Below are 12,137 nucleotides of genomic sequence, written 5' to 3' on the forward strand. Positions count from 1 at the left end.
AACTTCCTCCTGGCACTTTCCAGTGAGCTCTCCAGACCTACACCAACTCAAAGACCTGACTTTCAAATAGGCAAGCCAGCTCAAGATCCATCCGGGACCTTGATGACTCCTGAATGGCAACTTCAATAATCCTTCCCAGGGTAAGAGGGGTCTCCTCTTGCAGGACTGGACCCAGACTCCAACAACCCATCTCAGGCCTCAGACTTTTTTTGGGCTCTCCAGCTACCTACTGGGTACACCTTCAAAGGGATTGGTTGGATGCCATAAATATTCAGGCTGCCTCCACTATTATTCTAAAATCTCTTAGAATATAGGGGGAAGTAATCAGAGCAGCAGCCTGTGAGATACTGAGCAGGCTAGAGCAATCAACCCCTGCTATACTGACTACAGAGGAACTAAACTAAATTTACCTAACTAAATTTACCTAACTAGGAGGGTGCTACACCTAATAATGTGTACACAGAAATATATAATTACATAATGAAAATGATCATAAATTGTCCATAAATGCATCTGTCATCTTCCACCATCAGTACAATCTGTAAATGATCTCTCCTTCACCTTATTGATATGACATTTAAGGAAAGAGGTGTCAGGGGATGTTATACACAACATCCAATGCAGGTGATCAGATCGCTGGGCTGCACCAAGGAATCAGGGACAAACGAGTAAATAAAGAAAGTATGTTTATTATAATGATAACGATACACGTGAAAACAAGACAGCAAACCAAAAACAAGAAAATGGTGAAAACACAGCAAACCCCCAAACCAACCTAACTATCTATCTAACTAATATAATACACAAGCAAGGAAACCAACATGCAAAATATAAGGCATGGGCCAAAGCGACAAGGGAACAGAAACCAGGAATAATGAAGCAGACCAAGGAGCAGGTAACAGGGAACAGGAAACAGGGTTCAAGGACAGGATACACAAACGGGGTTCAGGAACAAACAGGAACAGGCTGGAACAAGAGCAGGTACTGGCAGGGACAAGGGCTAGCAGAGGAATACTGAAGCACTGGAGGTTAGTTCAGGGCGGGTTTATATAGTCCAGCAAAACCATGACAGGTGTGCTTGATGGCAAGTCTGCAGACCAGGCAGGGAGACCCCCGCTGGTGGCCACTGGAATTACACCCTTTTGGTGCTGAATGTAATAGTGCCACCAGCAGGAGAAACCGGAGATGACACCGTTCCTGACAGTTCCCCCTCCTAAAGGAGTGGCCTCCGGACACTCCATTCAGCCCTGGGTACGGCAGTCCGAGTGGGTGCAGAAACACCTTAAAATGTTTCCCTACAGAGTCTGCGGACTTCTTCGCACTTCCAAGGTCAGAGTCTTTTAGTTCAATGGGGGACGTGCCATCAGAGTCTGAAAATAGGACACGTACCCCACCACCCGGGTCAGGAAGTTTGGATCTGGAGATGAAAATTAGCAGGGTAACGGGAAAGAAACCATCGGAGGCAGACCACACAGGAGCTTTACATTCAAGCCAGGCGACAGACAGGATTGACCCAGCGGCAAGATGGCCATCAGTCAGGAACAGTTTTAGCAGGCACCATGTCATCAGGCTGAGCAGAAAGCAGAGGTACATCACGCTGGGCAGTAGCACATCCGCATCGAGCTGGGCAGCAGGCAAAAGCACATCGAGCTGGGCAGCAGGCAAAAGCACATCGAGCTGGGCAGCAGGCAAAAGCACATCGAGCTGGGCAGCAGGCAAAAGCACATCGAGCTGGGCAGCAGGCAAAAGCACATCGAGCTGGGCAGCAGGCAAAAGCACATCGAGCTGGGCAGCAGGCAAAAGCACATCGAGCTGGGCAGCAGGCAAAAGCACATCGAGCTGGGCAGCGGACTCATCAAGCTGGAGAGCAGGCACTGGTACTTCCGGCTGGAACACTGGCACCTCAGACTGGAACACTGGCACCGAGACATCAGACCAGGCGGCAGGTACTGGAACTTCAGACTGGGCAGTAGGCCCATCAGGCAGAACAGCAGGTGCTGGCACAACAAGCTGAACAGAAGGCACATCGGACTGGATAGCAGGTACTGGAACTTCAAACCGGGCAGCCGGTACTGGAACTTTAGACTGGGCAGCAAGCACAGACACTGGCACATCAGGCAGAACAGCAGGTGCTGGAACAACAGGCAGAACAGCAGGTGAATCGGACTGGATAGTCAGTACTGGAACTTCAGACTGGGCCGTGGGCACAGGCGCTGGCACGTCAGGCAGAACAGCAGGTACTGGCACAACAGGCAGAACAGCAGGTACATCGGACTGGATAGCAGGTACTGGAACTGCAGACTGGACAGTGGGCACAGGTGCTGGCACATCAGGCAGAACAGCAGGTACATCAGACTGGATAGCAGGTACTGGAACTGCAAACCGGGCAGCTGGTACTGGAACTTCAGACTGGGCCGTGGGCACAGGCGCTGGCACATCAGGCAGAACAGCAGGTACTGGAACTTCAAACCGGCAGCTGGTACTGGAACTTCAGACTGGACAGTGGGCACAGGTGCTGGCACATCAGGCAGAACAGCAGGTACATCGGACTGGATAGCAGGTACTGGAAATGCAAACCGGGCAGCTGGTACTGGAACTTCAGACTGGACAATGGGCACAGGCGCTGGCACATCAGGCAGAACAGCAGGTACTGGCACAATAGGCAGAACAGCAGGTACATCGGAATGGATAGCAGGTACTGGAACTTCAAACCGGGCAGCTGGTACTGGAACTTCAGACTGGACAGTGGGCACAGGTGCTGGCACATCAGGCAGAACAGCAGGTACTGGCACAACAGGCTGAACAGCAGGTACAGCGGACTGGATAGCAGGTACTGGAACTCCAAACCGGACAGCTGGTACTGGAACTTCAGACTGGACAGTGGGCACAGGTGCTGGCACATCAGGCAGAACAGCAGGTACTGGCACAACAGTCTGAACAGCAGGTGCATCGGATTGGATAGCAGGTACTGGAACTTCAAACCGGGCAGCTGGTACTGGAACTTCAGACTGGACAGTGGGCACAGGTGCTGGCACAGCAGGCTGAACAGCAGGTACTGGCACAACAGGCTGAACAGCCGGTACATCGGACTGGATAGCAGGTACTGGAACTCCAAACCGGGCAGCTGGTACTGGAACTGCAGACTGGACAGTGGGCACAGGTGCTGGCACATCAGGCAGAACAGCAGGTACATCGGACCGGATAGCAGGTACTGGAACTGCAAACCGGGCAGCTGGTACTGGAACTGCAGACTGGACAATGGGCACAGGTGCTGGCACATCAGGCAGAACAGCAGGTACTGGCACAACAGGCTGAACAGCAGGTACTGGAACTTCAAACCGGGCAGCTGGTACTGGAACTTCAGACTGGACAGTGGGCACAGGTGCTGGCACATCAGGCAGAACAGCAGGTACTGGCACAGCAGGCTGAACAGCAGGTACATCAGACTGGATAGCAGGTACTGGAACTTCAAACTGGGCAGCTGGTACTGGAACTTCAGACTGGACGGTGGGCACAGGTGCTGGCACATCAGGCAGAACAGCAGGTACTGGCACAACAGGCTGAACAGCAGGTACAGCGGACTGGATAGCAGGTACTGGAACTCCAAACCGGACAGCTGGTACTGGAACTTCAGACTGGACAGTGGGCACAGGTGCTGGCACATCAGGCAGAACAGCAGGTACTGGCACAACAGTCTGAACAGCAGGTGCATCGGATTGGATAGCAGGTACTGGAACTTCAAACCGGGCAGCTGGTACTGGAACTTCAGATTGGACAGTGGGCACAGGTGCTGGCACAGCAGGCTGAACAGCAGGTACATCGGACTGGATAGCAGGTACTGGAACTTCAAACTGGGCAGCTGGTACTGGAACTTCAGACTGGACAGTGGGCACAGGTGCTGGCACATCAGGCTGGAACAGATCAGCTGGTGGGGAGGCAGGATTGGATACTGGCATGATGGTATGGGTTGGAAAAAACTTCCGCTTCTTTTTGCTTTTAGCCACTAGGGATCTATAAGTGGGTACAGGGCTGTAGGTAGGGAATGCAGCTGGTAGAAGCGAAGAGTGAAAGGATGGCAAGACAGAGGGAGTAGGTTTTGAAGGGAGATTTAGTGGAGCTGATGGAGGCAGTTGAGAAGCATCAGGGGAGTTAAAGGCAGGGTAGGTGCAACAGGAGGAAACAGGGTACTGGTATTTCATTGGTAGAGAAGTATATTTGGAGCTAACAGAAGCTGAATGCAACAGACTTGACCAGGCCTGTATTAATGATTGCACTGCATCAGGTTTGCACTTGGCTTGTCTGACCAGAGACTGCACTGATTCAATGCATTTTGCAAGCACCTGCTGAGGACAAGCTGAATATTGTTCAAAAAAAAATGCTGAGTCATCCTCCAACAGCCAAACTAAAGATTCTACCTGAGCTGCACTAAAAGGGGGTGTATAGTCATCACCTCCCTCAGCAACATCAGACAGGGCCAACTCAGTACAGATCTTAATTAATGGTTGCACATCTCCAAACAAAAAACTGCCTTGCTCAATAAAAACATGAGCTAGGCGGATGCATTCTAACTATTGTTCCCTAGTGTATTCAGCCAATGTCTGATAACAAAAGTCTCTGTCATCAGTTGCCAGGAGCGATAAATACAAAATACTTTCAAAATCCATCTTTCAACAATAGCTGGGACTCAGGCCCCAATTCCCAGGTGCAACCGATCTGATTGTATGGCTTCAGTATTCTGTCAGGGGATGTTATACACAACATCCAATGCAGGTGATCAGATCGCTGGGCTGCACCAAGGAATCAGGGACAAACGAGTAAATAAAGAAAGTATGTTTATTATAATGATAACGATACACGTGAAAACAAGACAGCAAACCAAAAACAAGAAAATGGTGAAAACACAGCAAACCCCCAAACCAACCTAACTATCTATCTAACTAATATAATACACAAGCAAGGAAACCAACATGCAAAATATAAGGCATGGGCCAAAGCGACAAGGGAACAGAAACCAGGAATAATGAAGCAGACCAAGGAGCAGGTAACAGGGAACAGGAAACAGGGTTCAAGGACAGGATACACAAACGGGGTTCAGGAACAAACAGGAACAAACAGGAACAGGCTGGAACAAGAGCAGGTACTGGCAGGGACAAGGGCTAGCAGAGGAATACTGAAGCACTGGAGGTTAGTTCAGGGCGGGTTTATATAGTCCAGCAAAACCATGACAGGTGTGCTTGATGGCAAGTCTGCAGACCAGGCAGGGAGACCCCCGCTGGTGGCCACTGGAATTACACCCTTTTGGTGCTGAATGTAATAGTGCCACCAGCAGGAGAAACCGGAGATGACACCGTTCCTGACAAGAGGTCTATCTCACTTATCCTTTTTAGCCAGGATACGACTGCCTCTACTCCAATGGAAAATTGCTTCTTTCACTTCTGGAATTCAGCTCAACTGAAAGAGAAAGGAAGCATACTGTTCTGTGTAGTACAGAGTTTTTATTAATACAATGGATACACTCACTTTTTGTAAATTATTAAAACAAGACTTCATACACAGAGTGACCACAAAAAGGCAGCTCTGCTCCAGCTAACACATGAGCTATAATATACTACACTGTGAAGAGTTTAAGCTAAGTGATAGTTTCTGCTGAGCTACTGCAGCTTAGTATAAGTAGGTGTTATTAACAGCTGACAAGTGAGGGGGGTAGCTACATTTTAGAACACTAAAGAAATTGGGCTTATTGAGGATAGTTACTATCCCTAGTTTGATATAGGGAAATCTAACTGTCACTTAGCTTATCATAGACTGTTGCTTAGGTCAGCATAGACTGTCACTTAACATAGACTGTCATTTAGTTCAGCATGCATGGGATCAGAGGCTGAAAACTGATGTACAAATATAATGATAATAAATAAATACAAGCAGACTATAGACTTGGATAAAAATGGCTGTGGTCCTTTATTATTGGCATAATAAAAATATCAATTAGCTTACTAAAATCATACCAAAACAATAATAGTTCAGCCATCAAAGCTCGAACTATATACAAACAATTAATACCAAATAGTTCAGCCATTAAAGCTCGAACCATATATATATACGTCTTTAATGTTAATATACCATACCCCCTTACAGCAGAAGGGACCAGCCACATAACAAGAACCACGACATAGGGAGGGAGGGAGGTATGCTTCTTCTTGAAGTGCTGCCGTTGGTCTGACGACCGTTAAAATGCTTCTTTCTTCTTATTGGTGCTTCTAGTCACCTGACCCTTCTTAGAAACTTCCAGAATTTTTTAATAAAGTTTATTGATAACAGTTAAATGATCAATAATATACATTACAATAACTGCCTATTTGTTTCAGTCCCTGTTCCCATAGGCAGGGGTCGCTAATGAGCTTCTCCTGCCTTTCATGGGATCCGAGGCTGAAAACTGATGTACAAATATAATGATAATAAATAAATACAAGCAGACTATAGACTTGGATAAAAATGGCCGTGGTCCTTTATTATTGGCATAATAAAAATATCAATTAGCTTAAAAAATCATACCAAAACAATAATAGTTCAGCCATCAAAGCTCGAACTATATACAAACAATTAATACCAAATAGTTCAGCCATTAAAGCTCGAACCATATATATATATACGTCTTTAATGTTAATATACCATACCCCAAACGCCAGGCTATATTTATATAGCCTGGCACCCCACCCGGGCCACGGCCAATTCCACACAAGTTTGCAAATCCAAGGTAAATATATCAAGCCCTATATCAGAAAGATGGACCATATCAGGGCAATAAAGCCCATACAATCCACCTTCCAAATCAGTATGTCTATAAGAAAAACCGTGAACAGAGGGCATAAATTTAGTAATAAGCCTGTTCACCCTCTTTCTGATTTTCTCAAGCTATAAGAGATCAGGATCAATCAACCATTTCAATCTCGGAACAATCTCAGAAAAAATCAGAACCGAGGAGGGGAGGACAGAGCGTAAACGAAGAAAATCAAGTTTAATTTGGGAAACCAAATCTAAAGTTTTATGAATCCCTAAATCATTACCCCCCAAATGAATAATAACTACTGTACATCAGGACTAGAGAAAGAAGAAAGCAATTCCGTTAATAAAGAGCGTAGAGCAAATCAAGACATTCCACGGTAACCATGCCAATCAATAGTTGCACCCTCCAAATTTAAATTAAGTCCATAGACTCTGTTGGAAGCTCGAACATGTGCCCAGTAAATGAATGAATGTCCAATAAGCCATACAGTGTGTGAAGAACCTAAAATCAGAAAAAACATAAATTAGGTCTAATATAGGAACGATAACAGTCGGATTTCCAACCACCCAAATTTTTTAATATCGGACTCAGAGAAACCCAACTTGGCCGCCTCAGTCGCTGCGCCAATACGAAATGAATGACTGGTAACACGTAAATGGGGCAAATCAAGATAAAGCAGACATTTTTTAAGGACAGCCGAAAACTGGCACTGAGTAAGTGGAGAACCAGAGTCGTGAAGCAACAATTGCGGTGAACCAAGGGGCCGAGATGGCAAATATGTAGACAACCAGAAGAAGGCGCAAACCGGTGAACCGAAGGATCGCGGAATAACAATCCACCGACCCCTCCCCAACTGATCAGTTTTGCTGAATCGCAGAAATATTTTAATAAAATCAGGGCCCATGGAAACATCAGAAAACCACAAACCACTTGGGTAGCAATTCTGAAATGCGGAAAGCCCCAAAAATAACAAACTAAAAGAGACCTTAAAAAGTAAATCCTCATCAGTAGAATAACAAACAAAGGCAGAAGCAGCCATCAAATGTCGCAAAAGAGAGAAAGTGACCGGAACACGAGTATCACTACGGAAACTGCGTTTACGGTAACCCTTCAGGGCCTGCTTAACTAAGAAAAAGGAAGAACAAGGCGGAAAACCACGGCTTTTAAAAAAGAAAGAAATCCCCGCCAAGATTTTAACAATATGCGAATACGAATAAGTGCATCGCATCAAATAGTCCAAAAAACGTAAAACTAAAGTCTCAGAGATACAACTAGAAGGAACACCCAAAGAAGTCAAAAAGACATTCCATAAAGACCACGCGGCGTTTTAATTCGCCCACGTGGAAGGAGCAAGAGAGTTCATCAATGCAGAATTCACAGATCGCAGACCACGGACCATAGGCGTTCCGGGCAAGGTAGACCAAGGAGATCTGCTTCTGGGGCCAGAGCACGAAACCGATCTATCTGAAAACGTGAAAGAGAATCAGCAATCACATTAGTGTACCCTGGGGTGTATTTAACTTTAATCCAAAGATTAAGTTCTGAACATTTAAGAACAATGCAACGCAAAACAGCTAACACAGGCAAAGACTTAGAAGACAAGCAATTGATCGCATAGGCAACCTCTTTGTTGTCAGAATGAAACAACAAACGAGAATTGCGAAGGTGAGCACCCCAAAGATCCAAGGAAACTAGAATCGGGAACAATTCAAGGAGTACAACATTTTTCGTATATCCCAACGAAAGCCAACAATCAGGCCAACGCGCAGCCGACCAATGACCCTGATAAAAGGCACCATAACCCGCACTCCCAGCTGCATCAGTGAATAATAAAACAACTGAATTATCCTGGAAAGGCATTTGCCAAAAAGAACGGCCATTGTACGAGGAAAAGAAATCATTCCAAACCAACAAATCAGATACTAAAGAAGAATTGATCCGCACAAAATGATTCGGAGATCTACAACCAGCAATAGCTCTATACAATCGTTTCGAAAAAACACGACCCATAGGAATTATACGCGTAGCAAAGGCTAGTAAGCCCAACAAAGATTGCAATGTGCGAAAGGTAACCTTAGGTTTGGAAAGTACAAAAGAAATCATAAACCTCAAACGATCTAACTTGGCCTGAGGTAAACGACATTCCATCACTTCAGTGTCAATGGTAACACCCAGGAATTCAATACAAGTCGTTGGCCAAACTGACTTTTCGAGGGCCAATGGGACTCCAAAACGTCAGCAGATTAAACGAAATTCAGTGAACAAATATAAGCATTCAGAAGTATCCGCCGGACCGAAAAATAAAAAATCATCAAGATAATGTAATACATTAGATGAACCCGTCAAGAAAGTAACCACCCATTCCAAAAATGTCGAAAACGTCTCAAAGTAAGTACAGGATAAGGAACAGTCCATGGGAAAGCATTTATCATAATAATAAAAACCATCGTGATGAAAACCCAACGAGTTAAAAGCCGAAGGGTGTATGGGCAACAGGCGGAAGGCAGATTTAATATCAGCCTTAGCCATAACAGCAGACACACCCAAGCGGCGAATCCTGAAAATCGCCTCATCAAAAGAGGTATACGTAACAGTACTTAATTCTGGTTCGATTTCGTCATTAAGAGAAAAACCGGCAGGGAAAGATAAATGATGGATAAGGCGGAAACTATTGGGTTCCTTCTTAGGAACCAAACCTAAAGGAGAAACCCGAAAATCAGCAAACGGAGGAAATAAAAACGGGCCTGCAACCCTACCTTCAGATATTTCCTTAGCAATTTTACCAGAGACAATGGTAGGGAAACGATGAACAGAGACAAGGTTATCACAACAAAGACAACCAGGGCCAGAAAATTGAGGCAATCGAAAACCAAATGAAAAACCCTCAACGAGAATTTCACTATCCTGCGGTTTAGCCGAGTGAGAAGGAACGGCAACATGGCGGGCAATTTCACCGGTGTTACTCCCAGCACGAAATTTATCCCTAGAAGGAGCAACCACGTTGGAATGCAATTTTTTAAAACAACGAGAGGCAGGATGATTACCCGAACAAGAAGCACACTCATGTGTATAACGGCACGAATTCGGCCATTTACACTGCCCCTCATTAAAACTGAAACAAAAACCTTTCTTAAATTGTAAAGGTTGGGAAGAAGACACCGGCAATATGGGTTTACGTGGTATAAGAAGGTTCAACCACAAACCCACATCTTTAGTCCCCCAAGCCATATTTTTATGAATAGCAAGTTTTTGACGAAACGACTCGTCGTAAAAAAAACAAGCCAAACCAGGAAAATTCTTGTATGCCTCAAGGATAATCTCAAGATGCCTAAAAAGGCCGCTGCAGAGCTCCGGGCGCCGCTCACCCATAACACTAGAGAAAATACAAAAGGCCTGTAGCCAGTTATTAAAATTGCGCGGAGCAGATTTTCTCTTGTCATCGTCATTCTTGTCGGAATCCCTAACATCCATACGATTTTCCTTAAATGATGGCAAAAGAGAGAGTATCGCAATATATTCGCCTTTCCAAATTTTGTTTTTGACAGACGGCGATAAATGGAAGCCAAGCGGAGAAATTTTGCACGTCATGGCTTTAAAGCAACATTCAGGAACTGAATGTGAAGATGGATTCAATAAAGGCAGAACATCAGCACCATCGACCGACAGAATATGCGCAGGCGGTCGCACATCCACAGCAGGTAAAACCCCAACATTTAAACCATCAGAAAAACATTTCTTAAAATTATCAGCAAATGAAGCAAAAGAAGACATACATAACATCAAATTATGCATTTGATTAGACTCACCACTAGGTGTCATCTGTGGCATAGATTGTGTAGAAATCACAGGTCTTGCAGACCCCAAATTAGCATCAGAAACAGCCTGCGTAGAATGCATTGAACCAGAGGGGTTAGCTGTAGGAAAAGAACAAGCACTAATAGCATCAGAAATCAATAGAGGACGCATCATAAGAGAAGGCAAAACATCACTCATATTGTCAATTGGTAAATCAGGAAGGAAAGAAGAGGAAGACAAAGCAGTACCATCACCAGCATTAAAATTAATTTTAACATTTTCTGAGGCAACAGGCAATAGTAAATCATTGTCCACCAGAGACCGCTTACCATTACCTTTGTTTTTACATTTCTTTTTTGCTGGAGTTCCCTGGGATTCGATCCGGCGGACCGACGTCAGATTCGCCGACTGCTCTATGCCAGTATCTACTGCGCATAAGCCATGTCCCGTCGAAGGTACCGAGCCAGCAGCCAAAGAGAAAGGAGGCACCATCGGCCTCATCACAGGCAGAGTCGCGCTGTCAGTCACTGTGGGGGCCCATGAAACAGCTGGATGACGACCCGGAGGAGGAGCCCTGAACGGAAACGGAACACCGGAGGGACTTGGAAGAGAAGCCATGACCGGAGGTGGCTGTGGGAAAGAGAGAGGGGGGGAAGGAGGAGGAAAAGAGGCAGATGGAACCGGAGGAGCTGCGGAGGAGAGGCAGAAACGCAGCCAGGAATCACCGTCAGGAGCAGAGGCCCGCTCCATCATCTGACGCAGTAGATTTTCCATGCCTAAGGTGAGGAGACAGACTAAGGAGATGCTTCTTCTTGAAGTGCTGCCGTTGGTCTGACAACCGTTAAAATACTTCTTTCTTCTTATTGGTACTTCTAGTCACCTGACCCTTCTTAGAAACTTCCAGAATTTTTTAATAGAGTTTATTGATAACAGTTAAATGATCAATAATATACATTACAATAACTGCCTATTTGTTTCAGTCCTTGTTCCCATAGGCAGGGGTCGCTAATGAGCTTCTCCTGCCTTTCATTTTCACCTAGCTTAGTATAAACTGTCAGTTAACAAAGACTGTCACTTAGTTCAGCACAGACTGTGACCTAGCTTAGCATAGCGTGTGACTTAGTTCAGCATAGACCTTCACTTAGCTTAGCATAGCTTGTTATTTCGCTCAGCATAGACATACATGTAAAAAAATTCCTTGATCTGGAACTCGACAAGAACTATGCTCACTCCCCCTTCCAGGCAGGATTTCCGAGGCTGGGCAATTTATAACATGCTCACACACCACAGGCAGCAGTGAAAATGTTCCACCTTGGGCTTCTTGGGCCCTGCACTGAAGGAGAGTACTGGAAACTACTAAGCGGGGTAGAGAGTGGGGATTTCAAGTCCAGATGGTGCATGTATTTATTAGCAATGACAAGAACACTGCTGCTGTCCCCTTGTCCCTGATTACACGGCCATTACAAGATGGCTTACTAAAAAGTGTGAATGTCCCAGCAAATCTGGGACAGTTGGCAAATATGCAACTGCCATTTTATAGTGCTGCACGGGGTACTTT

At 45.5% G+C, this 12,137-nt stretch overlaps 1 protein-coding gene across 1 annotated transcript in view; it reads left to right on the top strand.

Annotated features, from left to right (window-relative positions):
- The window catches only part of LOC141105853 (alpha-2-macroglobulin-like), a 368,197-nt gene that overhangs the window by 280,354 nt on the left and 75,706 nt on the right, over positions 1 to 12,137 (top strand). The gene's annotated exons all lie outside the window — the stretch shown is intronic.

The sequence above is a fragment of the Aquarana catesbeiana genome, linkage group LG08, assembly GCF_042186555.1.
Source record: "Aquarana catesbeiana isolate 2022-GZ linkage group LG08, ASM4218655v1, whole genome shotgun sequence".
NCBI classification, from domain to species: Eukaryota; Metazoa; Chordata; class Amphibia; order Anura; family Ranidae; genus Aquarana; species Aquarana catesbeiana.